The 19,845-nt window shown below is 44.7% G+C and overlaps 1 protein-coding gene across 7 annotated transcripts in view; it reads left to right on the forward strand.

The window, feature by feature from the left end:
- The first annotated feature begins 2,509 nt into the window (after window positions 1-2,509).
- ZHX1 (zinc fingers and homeoboxes 1) overlaps window positions 2,510-19,845 on the forward strand; it is a 31,010-nt gene continuing 13,674 nt past the window's right edge. For 4 of the 7 annotated variants that reach the window (XM_062627068.1, XM_062627070.1, XM_062627063.1 and 1 more), the window contains exons 1-2: window positions 3,236-3,568; window positions 3,662-3,772. The gene's annotated coding sequence lies outside the window, so the exon portion shown is untranslated. Of the gene's footprint in view, window positions 2,762-3,235; window positions 3,569-3,661; window positions 3,773-19,845 lie in introns of those variants that run through there. The other 3 variants (XM_062627064.1, XM_062627065.1, XM_062627066.1) reach the window with 3 other exon arrangements.

Below are 19,845 nucleotides of genomic sequence, written 5' to 3' on the forward strand. Positions count from 1 at the left end.
CAGTCAGGTGCTGTATAGTCTGTTGTATATGACAAAAAGGCTTTAAACCCAATCTCTTTTTTGGTATCTGAAAAGTCAATTCTTTAGAAACATCTTAATGCATTTCAAAGGTAACATTGTGGGGGTTTTTAGTAACCTCATCATACCCCAAGTTGCTTTCATAGAGTTAACCTAAAGAAAGCACGTGGGAGAAACACTTCTCACAAACCTGAGAGCTTTTTTTGTAGCAGCCTTTGATGAGAGGCAGTTGTGAGGCAGTAACGTTTTCATTTGGTATGGCTGCTCTCGTAAGCTACATCTTCAGAACATCACACGTGATAACTAAGAAGTTCACCATTCTGCAGCTGGAAAAACTCTACGCAGTTATCAGTCAGTGCATTTACCAGCATTGAGGAGACTATGACAAAACTGAATTAGTGAAGGTGAATTGGTTTGTGTCTTCTGGCACTTCCTATCACTGTCATGTTATATTTGGCATAATCATTGGCCCTTTTAGTAGGGAAAGCCTTGAACTTGAAGGTCCACCCTGGCAAAGTAGTTCACCTCAGTCTGTCAACAGCTCTTCTCCAGATGCTTTCTAGGGCTGTGGGCTATGGAAGGAGGGTGCTTTTCTCAGTCTGTGGCTCCCTCTTTCTCCCCTTGCAGGCAGTCAAACATGGCAATACTTTGTAGTCATGCCGTTCTTGAAAAGACAGGAAGTGTGAGACATAACAGGAGCGCGAGGCTTTTCTCTCGTCTCACCATAATCTCTTTTTAACTAGCAGGGCTTGAGCATCCTTCGTTTGACATATGGAGAGATTCCTGCCTGTGACCGTTTAATTCTAGTGGTCAGATTCCCTGACCGAGACGAATTCCAAGTTGTCGGAACTCAGGAAAAATCTTCCAGAGGCTCCCATGGTCCTAGCATTTTAACAGACACTGTTAGGGCAGGTCCAGTGGCTTGTAGCTGAATTAAACTGTAAAGTCTTCTAGGTACCTGGAGAGAATTGTATCTGTTTATTGCATCAAAGTAAATATATTGTTGGTGTAAGTATATTTAAGGGCAAGTAAAGCAATACCCTGTTTTGGAGATGTATGCCCCATTACACCAGCAGATAAAATTTCTCTCGATTGATTTGTCAGAAAATTACAATAAAACAGACAAACAGAATAAATCTTAGTGTGTTTTGGGATCAAACATGTGGCAAAATACATGGCTCTTGTGTTATGTCACCTCGCACATGTATCTGGTGATGCTGAATGCCCAACTCTGCAATCCCTCTGTGGGTGCTGGTTTTGTAGGTGAGTTTTACTTTGTTTCTTTCTCTAGTATGTTTGTCCCAAACGTGTGTACTACGAGAATTTCATCTTTTGTACTGTTTGGAGGCAGATTCATAAAAAATCAATGAACTTCTTGGATGTTTTTGTCTGTTCTATCACAGAATAATTTTGACCAATAACATGCCAACACTTCAAAGCCAGCTCTTTTAAATAAGAACTGTATGCAAGCAGCTTACCCTGCTCTTGGTGTGTTGGTCATAAGGCAACGGCAAGCAGAGCAGGGAGAAAAACTATAGTGAAAATTCACATTTTAATGCAGTGTGTGACATTGGAAATGTCACAAAGGAATTAATGTCATTCTTCCTTAACTCAGTCTCCACCTCATCTGCTGCCAGCGGTTTCCAGTGGGACAGTAGGGCCAGTCTGCTGCTCACCGAGGCTCCTGTCCGAAAACCTCAGCACGAGTGACAGAGTGGAATCGAGGAACCAGAAAACTTCCTGGTACCCAAACTTCTCTCAAAGCTTTAATCCAACCCCTTCCTGTCACTAGTCTTGACTGGATACCGTATCTACACATTTTAATGTCCTTAACTGTTAACCGTGTAAATCTTGATCTCCCATGATCAACTGTTAGCAGTTAACTCCTGGGGATTCCCGCATGACACAACTTCATTTTCCTTTCTCAGGGAAACAGTCGTATTTTAGCGTCTGACCTAAAATGGCAAACAACGACGAAAGGATTCTGCGTAGGGGAGTTAAAAACTAAAACGCGACTAAAATACGTAGGTATGTACTAAAGGAAGAAGTCCCGTTTCCCCAAGTTCTGTAACTGAACAATAAGCACGGCGATTTTGGTTTCATCCCCTCAAAGCCGCCCCTCCTGTGCTCACTCGACCCTGGTCCTGCACCCTGCGGCCGTGTTCTCCCTTAGCGACAGCTCAGGGACCCGCCACGGGACTACGGCCGCCGCCGTCCTTAACGCCCGGCGGGGTGCGCGGCCCAAGTTCGCCGCCGGAGGGGAGGAGCGGGCTGCGAGGGCGCCGCTGCCGCCCGGGAGCTCCCGGCCCGCTGTCGCTGTCGCAGCGCGCAGTCCCCTGGCCTGACCGGAGGGCGAGCGGCCGCCGCTGGCCCCCCGCTGCCGACCGCTGCCTCAACGGGGCCGGGCCGCCCCCCGCCTGGTGTCCGCCGCCTGACGGGCGGGGCAGCGGCGGAGCGGCTCCGGCTCCGCCTCCGCTCCCTACCAGGGAGGCTGAGGCACCGGCCGCCGCTGCCCGGCCTCGGCGCCGCACCCGCCCCGGGGCAGCGAGGCGCCGGGAGGATGCGAGTGCGCGCCCCGGGCGGCGGCAAGGAGAGGGCTCGGGCGGCCGGCGGCGTTGGGAGCTCCCGGCTCAGCCGCCGCCCCCCCGCCCCAAAAGAAGTGCAGTAGTTTGTGAAACGCAAGATGGCGGCGCGGCCGTGAGCGGAGGCGGGCGGCGGGGGCGAGGCGCAGCGGCGCCGGCAGGTAGGGGCTCGCGGCGGCCGTCGCCAGTGGCGCGGGCGGACAGGGGGCTCTCGGCGCCGGGAAGAGAGCGCGGCCCCCGCGGGGAGGCGTGTCCCTGCCCGCCCCGCTGCGCTGCGCCCCGGGGGCCGGGTGCTCTCCTGGCGGGGGCCGGGGCAGCGCCAGCGCGTCCGCCTCCCCGGGGCAAGGGCGGCTCCTGGCCGGCGGGGGCGGGCGCCCTGCTGCCGCCCGCGGGGTGTGCGCGGTGGGCTGGCCGCGCCCCGCCCGCCTCGCTCGCTCCCTCCCTCGCTCGCTATTGTCTGTCGGCGGCGGCGGGCGAAGGGCCAGCGCTGTCCCCGGAGCCGGGGGGCATCGGCTGCCGGGGCCGGCGGGCTCCGGGCTGGCTGCGGCAGGCGGCGCCGGGGTGGGGGGAGAGCCAGGGCGTAAGTTCGGAGCGGGCTGCTGCCAGCCCCCGGCCCGGCTCGCAGGGGGTTGATCCCGTTCGGGTCTGTTCTTCCCTCCGCCCTGCGCCAGCCGCGGAGCCGGAGCCTGTGTGTGGCTTTGCTTGCTACGGTGCGGACGGAGGAAGATTGGTTCGAGTCGTCGCTCGGGGAGGAAAGTGAAGAAGTTCCGTCCCGGAGCGGCTGCAGGAGCTGGAGCTCCCGGCCGGGGTCACGGGCTGCGCGCACCCGCGCTGGCGCTCGGGCTGACGGACGGACTGACGGCCCCGCAGGCTGACGGCAGCGGGCGAGCCATGAAGTTGTGGCTCCCGAGTTGTGTCGCATCCCGTGGCGTTGCAGAGCGGGGTCGAGCGTGGAGCAGCGGCACGGTGTCTGTGCAGGCAAAGTTGGGGAAGACGGCTGGTTTACTCTTGTGGGGGTGTCTGTGTCCTGGGGCGCGTTCTGATGCTCGGCTCTCCCGTAGATCAGCATGTGCAGCACTGGAGATGAACACCGGCTTTAATAAACCATGTAATGGAGGCGGTTCTGGATCTCTGAAAGGGCTCAGAGGATCTGCAGTAGGGAGCGTTGTCTGGTAGGTACCTGTGCGGGATTTCTGAGCTGCGTGGACTTTGTGGTAGGTTCAGGAGCTGCCGGAGGGATGGAGAAGTTTACTTTGCACGAAGCATCACGTGAAGTAGTGAAGGCTGAGATGTCTCGGTCTGCAAGCTGGCATAGGACCCACTTATGTTAAAGTAGGGATGTACAGAGAGTATAGTGGGCGTCTAAACACTGAGTAAATCAAAAGTGGATTTGGTTAGGAAACTCGTTACATGAGAACAAATATTCCGTGAAACGCAGGAGCAAGAGAGGAATTTTCAAAGCTGTGCTGCTGGTTTTGACCAGCACTCTTGCTTTTTGTTAGGGTTTGCTGAGAAGGATTTCACACAAGAATAATGCAGGCTTGTGAGTACTTGGAGAACCGCTGTTTAAAGCAACCTGCATGATGAAAACCAGAGGCCATGATCTCTTTGAGCCGTGACATCAGTTAGAAAACCTTTTTGTCACTGTCTTTAAGCATTGCCAGCAAGGCGGTCTGTTTCACTTGTGGTGGTAAATGAATTCCCCTGAGCCGATTAGAAGTAGGTGCCATTTTTAATGACTGATATGCTGTGGTTTTTACTTAAGGTTAATGTTGCCTGTACCTTTGCTAGGCTGAGAAGCCGTCTGTTCTCACATTTGGGTAATGAGTGTCTCTGCTGTGACTGTTCCCAAACTCATCTTTGTAAAACGTAGCAGTTTGAGGTAGGGCTTTTCTTTGTGAGGCATAAGACTTCTCTCTTCATGTTTCTTAGGACTCTCTTCTAGATTATTTTCGCTCTTGCAACATCCTTGATGACCTGCACATGCTTTAGCTGGATCCAGTGTCCTGGTGTCTGGCCTTAATTGCTGTAATTTATCGCTGTTGGTTACTATTGGAATAGATGGTATTTGTCAGTGGGTACCAGTACATCACTGGAGACTGTTAGCTGTGTGCTGAGCAGTCCTGCCTTGTGTAGATTCTAGTACTAAGGGATTTGTATCAACTAATGGATTTTGTACTACTGCTAGCATTCCTTTTGTTCCTAATGTACCAAAAAGACCAGTTCTTGTATCTCTTGCTTCACTGAACAGTTTATATCATTTCACTCAATCTTATTGCTATCCCTGAGCTTTCCCTCTTGTTTTATTTATTCCCCCCCCCCTTGTTTATATGTGCTCTGAGGGAAAGGATTGAATTTTGGTAACTTTTTCATCTAGTTATGATTCGTGGCCCTTTTGTTTAGATGTGACCTTAGAGGAAGTTTGCTTTAAAATAGAGTCATGCATCTTTGAAGTCAGAGTCTTTCCTCCAGAGCGAGTTAAGGATTTTTTCCAGCTTTATGAAACTGGAACTTTTAAAGCAGTGAGTACTTAGAAACTGGGGTCCATCCTGTTTGCACATAATAACCAAAGCACAGTCACCTGTAGCTAAGCTATGGCTGATCTTTATTTTGGTGACCAGTTTCTCTTTACCTGTCGAACTGAGGTCAAGAATTCCATGCTGTCAAATCGAGTGTTTTTATGTTTTCTGCTTTTTAGAAATCCTGATCTTGTTGCAGAATGCACAGAATGATATTTTCAGTGTGTGTTTATTAAATTCTGTGTGAAAACCATTTTGGAGTCACGGTGTAGGGGGAGGTTCTGAACATTTTTAGCTGCGTGCATGGACATGCTGTTCCCTTCTGCATGTTAAGGGTCAATATTCCCTCTCCTTGTGCTTTAGATGCAGGGTCATTGATCTATAAATGTCCAAGATAGTTCATCTCCCAGTTTTTGGTGGCTTGTAAACAAGTGATGCAATTTTCACTGTAGAACCATTTCCCCTTTGGTTTATTTGTTATTTCCTAAATAGGCAGCAATATTGATCTTAATGTTCTATTTGTGTATCTCTCCATTTCATGTCAGTAGTATCACCTTTGTTGAGTATACACGTATAAGAATACAGGTTTTCTGTTGCTTAAGTTTCTAATATATTCGAATTGGGCATTAATGCAGCTTCTTCAGGCTATGAAAGGGATGTGATTACTTGTGTTTTCACCATTAGTAGTAGTAGTATTTCAGATTTATAGTCTTCCGATTAATCTCTCCTTTTTTCTTTTTATATTTTATATTTATATTTTTTGTATTTTTTATTAGTATTCTTTTCGGTGGCTAGTTCAGGACCTTCCAAAATATCCAAACCATTTTGCTGCATAAACAGTTGTTTCTTCTGTGGAGGTGGAAGCCACCAAAAAGGATACATTTCCTTATCCTGTACCAGCCAGATGGCATTTCATAATTCTGTGCTTGCGTCCCTTTAACTGATGGTTCCCTTCCAGTTCTGTTGTCTTTCTTCGAGGAACTGGAAGGAACTTCAGAAGGCCCACCCAAGTCTTTTTCATGTCCTTCAGAGTTCAGTGAACTGTAACGTATTTCATCAAACAGTGTGTCTACTACCAGCTTCAGAAATGAGCCTGTCACATTGTGGGAAGATGTGGACCACTCTTTTATCCTTGAGAGCTTTGAGATCATAGTGAATGTTATTTAACAGAACTCAATGAAAAGGAGTATGATCTGAAGGGGCATGAACTGGAATTAAAGTACTTTCATTCATAACACTAAAATGATAAAAAGAGCAATATTATACTAAAGCACAGGAAGTAGGATAATTGCTAGTGAGTAAAAGAGGGGCAGATGTGGCTTAATAGGAGAACCTTTAGGAAAAATGGTCAAGAACTTTGAATATGCTCCTTTTTGCGGTCCTTAGATGATGTCAGAGATAACCCAGAACTTCACTTTGCAAGCATCCTTTAGCAGCATGACCTCTGCTTGTTCCTGTCAGGTCTAAAGGAGCTCAGTATATTCAGTTTCTCAAGAGCAGGCCTCAGATTATGTTTGGAGCCATTTAAGAAAGTGGTATTTTTAGGTTCCCTCTGTGCAACTTTGCCTTCCCCAGTGGCCTTTTGCCACCTGCTGCTCACCTTCCTTGTCTCTCTGGGAGCTGAAGGAATATAAGGTGTTGCTGGGGGATTCACAATATGAAGTCCTTGCTCAAGCAAGCTTGAAAGCTGGCAATTTTGTTTCCACAGTGGGCAGACAGAACTGTGTAATGAGGCATGCATAACGCCAGCCCTCGCTGTTTGGCAAAGCCGGTATCGGTCTGAGTGCCAAATTCACCCCACCAGACAGAAGGACAGAAATGAGCTTTTGAACTTTCTAATTGTTATGGTAAAAGTTCCACCTGTTCAGCACCCTGAATCTTAAAAGCATGAACCACAGATACTGGATGGGAAATAAGCTGTTAGGTTACAGTTAATGCTGTGAATTAGGCAGTCATTTAGATTTCAAGGCTTGAATGCTTGTTTGTAGCACAGGAGTGTGCTGCATTCCTGTTATTTTAACATAGTCTTTCTTTACAAAGGTACTAAGAACTTCATAGGTGGAAATGAATGTTTGTATAGTCTGAGGCAATCTTGGCAGAGGTCTCTAAGCTTGGCTTTCCTAAAAATTGAGGTATATTAGCCTAAACAAAGCATGGTAGTAATGCGATTGCCTTCCTGTCTGTGTTATAATGGAAAGATACTTCTTAGTCAGAATGCTGTTGACTGTAAAACTGTCCTACTGGCTCTATGCATGGGTGTAAGGCTGTTTTGGTAATTAGGTCAAAATGAGATGGAGTAATGTTTTATGTCCTAAAAAGAGTAAGGGGGACACAATGGGGAGGGAGTCGGGAAAGAATAGTTATTACTGCCTGGGCTGTAGCAGATTGATTGTTAAACCTTAGCTATAGCTGTGTGCTTCTTCAGTTGAGCTTCATAGTTAATCTTTACAATACTTTAAAATGAGAAAAATAGTGCTTTGTTATACACAGGTCAGCTGTTACGCACAGCTTTTTGTACACAGGTTGCCTTCAGCAACATCAGTTGGAGCTGAGGGTGGTCTGCATCAGAGCTGTATCAAGATTATTTAGGCATTGGCAGCACTTGCCAAGTGAGTTAGGTGGAGCAAGTGTGAAGACTCTGGGGTTTCTGTTTCTTAGCAGGATTCTCAGAAAGATGAAACACATTTGTAGCTTCAGTGGGATTTTTGGAGCATTCAACACTGCACAATGTCCAGCCTTGTTTCTAGTGTTGAATACTTACAGCCCTCTGTCCTCCAGACTTCTCACTGGGGGTCTGGTCTGAACCAAAGGCTCCCCATACCTGGAGTGTCCCTTGAGTTTAAATTTCTTGTGCATGGGTCAGTGTGAGGAAGTGGTGCCCCTGTAACACCCCTGCTGGCATTCTAGGTAGCTGTTTAAATATGATGCAGACCCGCACAACTATGCTTCTTGTATTTTAAAAGTGCTTTTCAAATTTGACTTCCTAATATGTTTTACTTAGATTTTGCCTATTGAAAATTGTTTACTTAAATTGTCTCAGCACAAGGCGGGGGGGTTGGAACTAGATGGTCTTTAAGGCCCCTTCCAGCCCAAACCATTCTGTGCTTCTGTGATTCTATGAAATTTGTTGGAGGAGTTTGTGTGTGAGTAGAGAATGAGTGGTTTTATTTTATTAAAATAATTTAAGATGGAAGGGGCCTTTCTTTGTGTGTGGTGAGATGATTGCAGCTTTGGATGTTTCACCTTGCAGTCTACGAACATTCGCTTTAAATCTGTTTCTTGATAAGTAGCTTTCTTGGGTTTAATTTTGGTTTTTATTCTCTAGTTCTTGGGTTCCTCCACCAGAAAAATAAGGCCTTCTTAATATCAGCTGTTTGTTTCTTTTGGGGACAGGAGGGAAGAGGTGAGGAAAAAAGAGCAATACTGAAGCAAAGTAAGTTTACTCTTTCTACACAAAGTGAAGAAGCAGTTGCATGTGCACCTCCTTAGAAATATATACTAATCATTGTGTGTAATGTTCAGAGAGGGAGAAGTTTTACATTCCTGCACTGTCAGTACACTGACATTTTACTTCAGAATGCTTTGCTTTCAAAGCTTTCCAGTGTATTAATGTTTGTGTGGATGATGAGTGTGAACACTGTGCCCTGTAGTCACATGTGCTTACTGACAAAGAGCACACAATACTTTAACAGCAGTTTAGGCCAGATGCAGAGGGGCACGAGCTAGTTCTGAGGGCAGAATCTGTGGATACGTGCTCCTTTGTATGCGTGAGGATCCTGTTTCTGGATGTGATCCTCATGAAGTTACTATCTGTGTATTACTGAACAGGAGCCCACTTCCTTACCAGGGAACGTTTTAAGTCCGGATGTTGCAGAGAGCTGTATGAGGAGAGAGAAACAGGCTGAGGGTGAGAGCTGGCTGAAGGGTTGGGTCTGAAGATTGCTTTGCACCAGAACAGCTTCTTCTGCACTACTTTATGTGGAAAGATTCGGTCATTTCCACCCAAAGCAATGAAATAAAAAGCTCAGTCAGCCATTTCATCTTGAGATACCCCGCCCTCCAAAACAAGTATTAAAAAGAAAATGTAGGCTTTGGCCCATGCGTATCCCAGCAATTCCCACTGATTAAGTTGATGCTCGTACCTGGGATCTAGACAGGCCATGTTTTGCAAAATATAAGTACATTTTTAATTCTAGTAGAGGAAGTTAGGAGATTTATATGGTCCCTTTGATATTTTATTTAACCCCATAGCTGCTTGGGAAGGAAGGAGTCTGTTTACTTTACCTTTGTCCTAGATTCAGTTTTACTATCTAAGGTTTAAATGAAAGGGGGGTTGATCTTTATTCTTAATGATTCATGCTGCCTCAAAGCACAGTGGTTTCTAGTTGTGTGCTGCCTTTCCCACTGGGGGATGCAAACAAAAGAACAATAATTTCAGACTCCTCCTTCAGTTTCCAAGAGAACCTTAGCTTCTCAGGGATAGCTTTGAATTTTAAAAGCATTTTCTTCCAAATTATGTATTGATTGCACACAAAATAGCAGTGCTGTAATATGCAATTTAAAACAAATGCACGATGGTGCTCATTTGCTTTTAATGCTGCTTTTTTTTTTTTTTTTTTTTTTCCAGCAGAAAAACAAAAAGTGGATTCTGTTCCCATAAACCAGTCTTGCAAAATCCTTACAAACATTTATTAGTCTAGACACAAAATATTCTCACCCGGCCTCAGCTTGACGATGGCAACAACCGAAAAAGAAAATAAAAAGGCAAGCTAATATTGTACTTGGCTGTCAAAAAAGGGAAAGAGGAGGGGGGAAAAAAGGAGAGTTTGCCCCAGGCGAGTGAACCAGTAACGTTTTGCTGGAGCTGCCTACAACAACAGATGCATCTGATTCCCATGGGGGTTCCAGGCCTGCCTATTCTCTTATGCTAAACTTGGACACTCTCATAAACATTCTCTTTGAGTACCACACCCCAGTGGTATCCTGGGCTCTTGTGATTTGATTGATTTAATAATGACACGAGAGATGGTTCCTCTTGGCTCTCCTTCCCAATCTTTGCATTCCCCTGTATCTCTCCCCACGCCTCCAGATATCAATTGCCTAATGCTGGAATTCAGACCCAATCCTAATATATGGGAACTGAGATAGCTGGTAGAAATAAAATTGGTTTTAAGTAAGTGATTTAATCACTGTCTAAATCTGCACATAGGGAACCTTGATTTAAGGGATTTCTAGTCTCGATTTGCATTTGTGCTTTTGATAACTTTCATCAATGGCCAGTAATTCTCATTGTTTGATACCATGGCAGTTTGCAGAGCTTTGGCTTTTAAAGTGATAAATTATATCAGTGAGTGTTTCTTTTATCACTCCTTTATCTCAACATACACTCACTCAGAGTATTATTACTTTTTTGTCATTTTCTTAGAAAATAGTGAATTATATATGTCTTGCTTTTCAGAGAATGATTGGTTCCTGGTTTTCCCAATTTATATCAAACTATTTGCTCGGAAATTAAAATTGAATGAAAAATTCCCCTAAACAGCATAGCATGTCTGTATTATTAAAGTACTGTAAATATGTACAATATATAAAAATACATTTATTCAAGCATGACTTTTTTGTTTTCAAAGCTATGGATTTATGAGACAAAATATGGTACTTTTTATACGTATGAGATTAAATTTATTGTTTTATGTCTGTTAAGATTTTAGCCCTGTCAGAGCTTATGCTTAAACCTGAATTGGAGATCTTACACAGAAAACAATGTGTCCTGCTTTTTCACCTTTGAGGCAGGGCACTTCTGTCATTCATGAACTAATTTGTATCTTCACTCAGTGCAGATGTCTGCAAAGTGAATGTCTGTCTGTAAGGTTAGTCACTGACTGCCACTAATTCCATGTTTTCACTAAGAATTTCCAACGTAGTCAACTAACATAACTTGCTGCTAAAAAAAACAATTATATGAACTAAAACTGTCTGGTTTAGTACTGATTTTTTCCTTTTTCTCCTTGGTGCTTTTATCCCATGAATAAAAACCTACCAGTTTACAGTTAGGACAGCACTTCAGGCAGTCACTGGTGCTCTTTGAAGATAACTGGTTTAATGTTGGTAAATCTGATAGGTGTAACTCACAAGAGGAAATCTGTGTTCAGGTATTCTTGAAACATTAAATTAATAAAGTGTTTCTGACTAAAACTTACTTTGATTTTCCTACTTTAGATAATGGGAGGTTTGAACAGAACACTGATTATTCTCTTCCCCCTTCCCCCACCCAATTGATGCTACCATTTCGTGCTGTGTAATTTTTAAGGCTTTTCTGTTGCTGCTTAAATGTGTTTCTAGCAACACATACGGTATTTTTAAATAAAATTCTCCTGCCTATTCTCATTTAAGTCAGTGAAACTACAATTTTGACCCTAGGATATTTATGCAGCTTTAAACTACCAATGTATTTTAAAACAGAACTAATCCAAATTTTTTGGTGGTCTTTAATGCAAAAAAGAAGAAAGCAGCACCACAGCTATTCGCAGTGGTTTAGTTAACTACATGCTTTCCATTTAAATCCTGTTGTGCTAATTTTCCACTATTATACCAGCACATGAGAGACAAAAAGTGAAACCGGGTAGTGTGTTTTCAGTAATTGCCTCTGTGGCAGCATTGAACATCAGAGGTCTGTGTTTCTCCTGCAAGAATTGCTCACACGACAGGGCAGAAGGAGCAGCCTCCAACCTGCCTCTGCACTGGGGTTGTTCCCTTGAGCAGCGCTCTGGGCAGACAGGAGAGTCCTGTGTGTAGTGGAAGGTAAATCATGGAGCTGAGGTTCACAATCAAAAGTCTGGGGCATCAGCCTGGGTAACAGTGGAGCAGGGAACCAGGCTGGTGAAAGACTTGGTGGTTCTTGCTGGGTTGCTTCACTGCTGCATCAAAGGCCTTTATTTAGGTGAGCCAGGAGCAGTGTGGGACAGCATCAGGCTACTGCTGGGCTCCTAGTCCAGCAGCACTTGTGAAGTACAACACGGTAACTGCAAACCTCCTGCTGCCTGTGCCATGGGATGAGATACTTGTTCTGGGATGCTGACTCTTCAAGACCCTTTATTACACCATGGTAACTTGAGTACACAGTCATCCCTCTGACTTCTGCGGGTACTTTGAGACTCAGCTTTTATTCCACATGTGCTGCTTTGAAAGCTCGATAGTCCCGTATCTTTTACCTCTTTTTTATCACTGGGCTGATGGCAGTAAAGTGTTTATCCGCTCTGTGAATGCATGATGGGGAGGAGGAAGGGGGAATCAGTCTTTTGTCACGCACAGAACAAGACATTATCTCCCACAGAAATCAGCGGGAGCATCTAAGGAGCGCAGTACAGTACTCAGTGGGGGGGTGCAGTCAGGTCACTGTTTCAAATAAAAATGCTTTGGTTTTCACAAAGGTTAACTTGGTACACCGTGGTGTTCCACTACATAGTTGAGACCTGCAGAGAGTGTTTATGCAGGCAGCTTGGGCTACCCTCCTTCTCTTTAGCTGTAACCTGAAACATCCCAGAATCCTGGGGAGAAAAACTGAGTAGAAGGGACTTTTGGAGATCATCTTGTCCAGCTTTCTACTCAGTTAACTGAGAAGACAGATGGGGTTGTTTGGGGATTTACAAGGATGGCAATCCCTTAAAAACCCACAGATCTCCACAACCCCTCCAGACAACTGGTTATAGTTCTTCACCAGCACTGAGATGCTGACTCTGCCACCACCATGTCCCTAAAGTCACGTCATCTGTAGCAGACCAAAAGCGTGTTGGCATTGCAGTGAAAGGCAGGTGAACCTGAGCTACCTTGACAATCTTGCCCTGGTCCTGGCAGTAATTTAGTCCCGTTCTGGGAATACGTGCACTTAATGGTGGTGGCCAAATACCCTGAATATGGAAAGGGAAGCTTGAGTGTTGTATCTGTGCTGTGAAAGTGCTGCTGCGTGAGCAGCCTTGGTTGGATCAGGTCAGAGGGTAACATCCTGAAGAACTCCTCTAAGATCAGCTGTGCTCGTGAGAATGGACAGAACTGTTCTACATCTCTCCAGTATGGAGGAATCTGTCAGTAGATTCTAGGTGAATTCTTGGTTTTGTCTGTCCTTATGAGATTGAGCTGACAATTGTGAAGCTGTCCTGAAGCCATGTTAAAAAATCCCTCTTAAATACCAGCTCTGAAGTCACATGTTTGACTTCCTAAGTGGAGAAGCAAACGATGGGGCAGAGAAAATGAAGGATTTGTTACACACTCTGTGCTCCTTGACCTTCTCACGAAGTGGTAGCACACCTAAGAGGCTGGAGGAGGCTTTAAGGAGGCAGATCCGGGGCATGCAGAAGAGGTCCTGAGGAAGCACGTGTGAGCAAAAGCCCATTGTAGCTTTAGAATCTTTAGAGGAGGTTCTAAAGAGTAGTTGCAGCCTTGATAATGCGCCTTAAAGTCTTCTCCTTGACATGCACTAACCTAGGCCCATGCAATAGAACTGTAATATTGGAGGTTTTTTGCTTTTAAAGCGATACTTTGAAGTGCTTGCTTTTTCTTCATCCACAAAATGCTGGCCCATAAAACACTTGACTTTATACATTTATTTCAAGTATTTTGGGAATCCTTTATGCATACTTAAACTGTGGGTCTGTATCCTGGTGTATGCAGGTCTGTGTATACCTGTGGAGCATGTAGCAGTGTGTATTAGCGTCACCTGCTGAGTCCATTGTAAGCCCTTGTTTTCAGCTTCTTATGTTCATGGAAACAAGAATTTCTCACACATTGTTTCTATTTGGAGGCTGCTTTTGTTCTCTGTTCATTGAGTTTTGGGGAACATTCAGCTGGTTCAAGAGCAAAATTGACAAGAGTGAGAAGGGAAGAAAGGAGAGGAAGGGAGGCAATCTCAATGTGAAAGCTGTATTATCTCTCTTTCTGAGCAGCTCTGTTCCTCAGGGATTTGACATAGGAACTTGAAACTTGGCAAGGCTCTAGCCCTGTGGTCTGAGAAATGCATTCCACTGTTTAAAAAATAAAAGGCAGAATTATGAGTCACTACCTTTTTGTATCCCAGGTAGAGTTTGCAGAATGTTTTGTTACCTGCTCTTGATCATGCTTTTACGCCTGTCATGCACACCTGCAGGCTGTTCTAAACCACCTGTATTCAATGGATTCTCTTCCTCCATCTGTCTAGGTTACTGTATTGGCATGCATCAGTGTAGTCCTTAAGCTGCTGCTGCTTCTTGTGCTCCTGCATATGCCACTGGGTAACCCCTGAGACCCGGTCCCACTTGCTCAAGGGTAGAGCACTCCCAATATTGTTCATTGCTGTTGAGAAGGTGTCATTTTGCTGCAGTGACAGGCAAATACTAAAGCAGATAGCAGCCGATCTGAAATCTGGTTTCCAATGTGACAAGGGCACGTACAGTGAGTTGCAATCAGTGGAGGAGGGGGAAAGGAGAGGGAGACAATCTGTGCTGAGCTGTGTCACCTTCAGAAGCGCGGGGGTTCCTGTATAGCACGAGGGATGATTAGAGGATGAGTCGGGCTATCTAGCAAGGGAGACCATCTGTAGGACTGCTGCTTTGGTGTCTGTAGAGGCGGAAAGGTGTCTGGGGACACGAGCTCTGGGAAGTGAAAGGAAGGTCTTGTGCTTGCAGCACTAGGCGAGGGCCTGGGAAAAGGGAGGTCTCCAGAAATTTCTTGTCTGGGAAAAAACAAAAAGAGGCAGATTCGAGTCAAAAGGAGCATTTTGTGAAATTATGTCTGTGCCAGATTATTTAATTTTAAAGAAGTCCCAGAAGAATCAAACCTTTTGCTTTGATGGTATAAGGAGAAACTTTTTTGCTCAACAATTTTTAAAATTAATAATTTTTTTACTGTCCTATTGTTTTTTTTTTAAGCCAATATAAAACATTTTAGGGGTTAAATTAAATGTTTACTCAACCCAAAAGACATTTTAAAATCTTTTCGTGTCAATAACTGATTTCTTCCTCCTTTCCTTTTCCTATGTAACAGCACAGCAAGCAAAACAAACAGAGCTGTAACTATGCTAAAAAAGCATTCCTGCCTCTGCTGTCATTTTATTGAGTATGATAAGCATTTACAGAAGCCTGGTGCTCACTTTCAAGAACAATCACGCAGAGATATCTGATGTTAAGAGTACTGAGAGCTCACAATTTGAACTGAACATTTCAGTAGTAAAAGACCTGTCTATGTGAGGTTTAGCTGCAAGGTGACCAGATCATGTAGAAAATACATGCTGGTGTGACTTAAAAGCAGAGACATGCACCATATATGTTAAAGGTACTTCCTCATCAGTGAACTGTGATTATTAAGTACTTGTAAATTGTGATCAGTAGCTTCTGTATGATCAGACATAAAAGCTGGTTATGGCTTTGGATGTCAGAAGCAATGGCACAAGTTACTGTGCTCATTGCAGAGTTACCTGGGGAATGTCTTGTTATGGAGAAAGACAGTCTAGGGCATTTAGTGGTCACTTCTGGTCTGAAATTCTGAAGTTTACTTTGGAGGTTACCCATTAAAACCAGTGGGGAGAGGAGGTAACCGAGGAAGTCTGGTCCCATGTCCTGCAGCAGGCTCCTTTCAGCCTCTGCTCAGCTTCGTGTCTGCTTCCCAGTGCTCCAGAACAGGTCTGGCTTGCATGCAGCCTGAAGCTGTGTGGGGGCAGGCAGCACAGCAGCCTTTGGGAGCTGCCTCCCTCGTCACAAATTGTAGTGCAGCAAGGACCCGAAGTGTTCCCGTAGCGCACGTGGAGTCCTGCTGAAATCAGTCCGACACGTTTTACTCTTGTGCTGAATTAGGCCTCATTTTAAAATGAGACTCAAAGGTGAATATTGCAAGGTTTAGATAGAGATTTGGGTTTATTTTCGAGTCAGTAAGCAGCAGTGCCCCTTGAACTTTGCAGATAATGAACAACTGAAGAAAATGGCACTATAAAACAAGTCCTTCACCCTTCTTGCTGAGAGGCAGCACAGGTCAGAGCAGATTAGCCTGTACTGGGCTCTGTGCAGAATGGGTTTTGACATGGATACATCTACTCTGAATAAATGGTAATAGAATGAGGCTAAACAAAAGATCAACAATTGCATATTGTCATGGATTAATCAGATGCTATAAGGAGAAGACAAAACAGCATTTTCTGTCTTGAGAGTGATCACAGGCAATTTGTAATCTGGGTGATTTTAAACATTAGAAGCAATTTCTATTGTTTCCTATTCTCCTGAGCCACCCTGTTTGTGCATATTCTTACAATCACATTACCTGGGTTTGGATGTTTTGTTGGCACACTTTTCCTGCACGCTGGATGGAAGTGTCATGCAGCGAGCAGGGAGAAATGCCTTCTCATAAACCATGCAACCTGAACACACAGCGAGCTCCTCCTGTAAACTCATTTATTTTCTTGCTGCATCAGCTACTCCTGTTTGGGGAGGGAAGGAAGAGGTGGGTAAAAAAATGGTTGCAAACAGGTTCTTTTAGGTGTGCCTTCTGCTGTAAGTCCATTTGTCTCTTTCCAAACTATAATCAAAGGAATAGAAGGTTTCTGCCTGTATTTAGAACGTATTTCTGTAAGTCTTTATCCAGATCTGCCATAGAAACAATTTTAAGTGTTGAATTCCACTCTGAAATAAATCTGTCTTAATGTAATTATTAATTAGCTGGGAATATTTAATGTTTATGGTCTGTTTCTGGAGAGCATTGTTCTGTGCAGTTGCCTGCTCAGAGATATAATATAAGGTCCTGGACCTCCCCAAATATACCTGCACGTACCTTTTTATGTTTCTGGGAAAATGCCTGTTTCCTGGGCTGTTTTTTCTGGGAATGTCAGTTGTAAGAAAATCTGAGGTAAAATGACCGAAGGGGATCACAGGGATGAATGTCTTGAGGGATTAAGAGTGCAGCTAACTGAAAGGTTCTCTTCAGATTCTTTCATTGAAAAACGCTGCTTTTGACATAAAGCAAACACTTGGCGTATTTAATTACAAACCAAATTGCACACTATAATGTCAGTATTAACAGGGAGGGATAAAAATGCGGTGCTGCTAAAAATAGAAAATCTTAAACAATATTAAGTCATGCATTTGACCCTAAAGTATGTAAGGGACAAGCCAAAGCAATCTCTGAACCATTAGTGATGATCTTCAGGAATTCATGGAGGATGCAGGGAGGTCTCAGCAGACTTGATACAGGCAAACAGAGTCTGGTTAAATGAGAGGCATGAGCAGAGGAGAAAAACTGAACTAACACAGGCTGGTTAATGGGATCTTCATTCCCAGAACCATACTGGAAAAATCTGCTAAAAAAGCAGTCTGTAGAGCCTAGAGAATTGTAACAAGGTTCTGGAATGGGTGGATTTGTCAAAACCAGACTATGTGAAGCCAGTCTGATTCCACTTCTGCTGGAGTAATTGGCCTGCTGGAGCAGGATGTTGCAAACCTCACTAAAGTCAAGATACACAGCAAGGTCTCACATGGTCATTCCTGTAAGCAGTGCTGGAGAAGTGATGTAGAGGAACTGAAGTGCATACTTGATGATGCATACTTGGTTTGATAAATTACTCAAGTGTGAGTACTTTTCATAATGCCCTGGTAAACTGAGAGAATGTGTCAGGGAGGGTGCTACAGATTGAATGAACCCATTAACACCAAGGAGAAGGGAATGGAGCTTTCTGTAAAGTCTGCAGAAGAAAGAAGGCTGTGAAGGGTTGTAAGCATCCTGCTTTGTTGGGATTTTAATGAATGCTGTCATAGCTCCTTCATAGGCTTGAATTAAACAGGAGTTTGAAATCATAGACTCGCAGAATGGTTTGGGTTGGAAAGGAACTTAGGATCGTCTAGTTCCAACCCTCCTGCAATGAGCAGGGAAATCTTCAGCTAGATCAGGTTGCTCAAAACCATGTCCAGCCTGGCCTTGAATGCCTCCAGGGATGGTGCATCCACCACGTCTCTGGACAACCTGTGCCAGTGTTTTACCACCCTCGCTGTAAAGAATTTCTTCCTCACGTCCACCCTGAATCTCCCCTCTTTAGTTTCAGACCATCACCCCTCATCCTGTTGCAACAGACCTTGCTAAAAAGTCTCTCTCTGTCTTTCTTATAGGCCTGTTTTAAGAACTGAAAGGCCTCAGTAAGGTCTCCTCAGAGCCTTACCTTCTCCAGGCTGACCAACCCCAACTCCTCATAGGAGAGGTGTTCCATCCCACTGATCATTTTTGTGGCCCTTCTCTGGACCCTCTCCAACAGGTCCATGCCTTTCCTGGACTGAGGGCCCCAGAGCTGGATGCAGTACTCTAGGTGGGGTCTCAACTACTACTGAGTATAGTTTAAAGACCATAGATGCAGCTTTCTTTTTCTGAGACCTGCTTGCACCAAAGAAACATGTTGCTGTGTAGGTGAACAGTGGAGGAACAGGATAGTTGGCCATGAGTGAAACTGAGCCACAGCAAACAGAAATGTGATACAGAGATTGAACTAGAAGGCTGCAGGTGATGCAATGGCATGTGGAACCGTAGGCTTGCAGGCAGAGTGAATGCTATTGGGTAAATGAAGGGACTGGAGAAAAACACTGATTTGTTGGACTGGCTTCCCATTTTATTCCATATCTCGAGCATGCTTCAGCACTGCAGGTCAGGTCAAACGTTGCTTTCACTTCTGCTCTCTGCCATCCCAGACTGGGAACCTCAGCAAGCCCCTAAGCTCACACAGACTGCCCTGCGTATAGATCCTACTACATGCTGTGCTAGGGCTGAGGCACTGCCGAGTACCACAGTCGCTTCTCACACTGCAACTTCAGTCAGCAAAACTCGCTGTTAAGTAGCTTTTGAAAATGGGCATTTCTGGCATTTCTGAGATTTTACTCAAGATCCAGAAGGATTAGGTAATACCACCCAGCTCTGCCCCAGGAGCATTGCCCAACGTTGAGTCTTGGCAGATGGCCGTCTTTTGTCAAGAGCCCTCCAGCCCCACGGAGAAGCAGCACAGTTAATAATGCCCTACCTCTCATCCCTCAGGATGCTGAGACAGATGGATCCGTTTAGCTTTGCTTCATGGTTCTCTCACTGCAAAGGTAAATGAGATGGCCTGCAATACATAGTTTGTGTATGTGTTAAATATCTTCTGCATGGTTTTACAGACTGCCAGCATTAACTTGTGCAAAAAGGGTATCTTTCAATGTCGGTGCTATTAAATAATTGTCATCCTGGAATGATGATTGCCCAAGATTTATTGAGCATTGTCAGTGTCCTCAATGCCATGTAACCGTATCCTTGGCATAAGAAGCCTGTCCTGTCGCGCTGTGTGCTTTGGATGTAGGCACAGTAGTAGTGCAGAGCGTGGCTGTTGAGAACATCTGGGGAGGATTCTTACAACAAAGTGAGGTGAGGCACAGTGTTTCCAAAACAGCTTATGGAGCAGCACTGGGTGACAGCTGTAAAGGAGCACTTCTGTCTTTAGCCTGAGGAAAAAATGTGTAGCTAAGAATTAGTTATTTTTCTTCCTATCCCATACTCAGAGAAGGCTGTACAGTGAAAAGTAAGTTGGTTTTCTCCCCCTTCTTCCCATTCCTCCTAACTGCCTTTCTTCCTTTTACACTGTTCTTTTTCCTTTAAGTCGTAAACAAAGCTTGTCTTCTGTTTTTAACCTTTTACATGCTGTTCCCTTTCTAAACCTTCTGAATCAGTTGCTGAGTGTTCCCCTTGTACTTGAGAGTGCC

The sequence above is a fragment of the Pezoporus occidentalis genome, unplaced genomic scaffold (genome assembly GCF_034315485.1).
Source record: "Pezoporus occidentalis ecotype Australia unplaced genomic scaffold, CSIRO_AGI_Poc_V1 ctg3, whole genome shotgun sequence".
Lineage (NCBI taxonomy): Eukaryota > Metazoa > Chordata > Aves > Psittaciformes > Psittacidae > Pezoporus > Pezoporus occidentalis.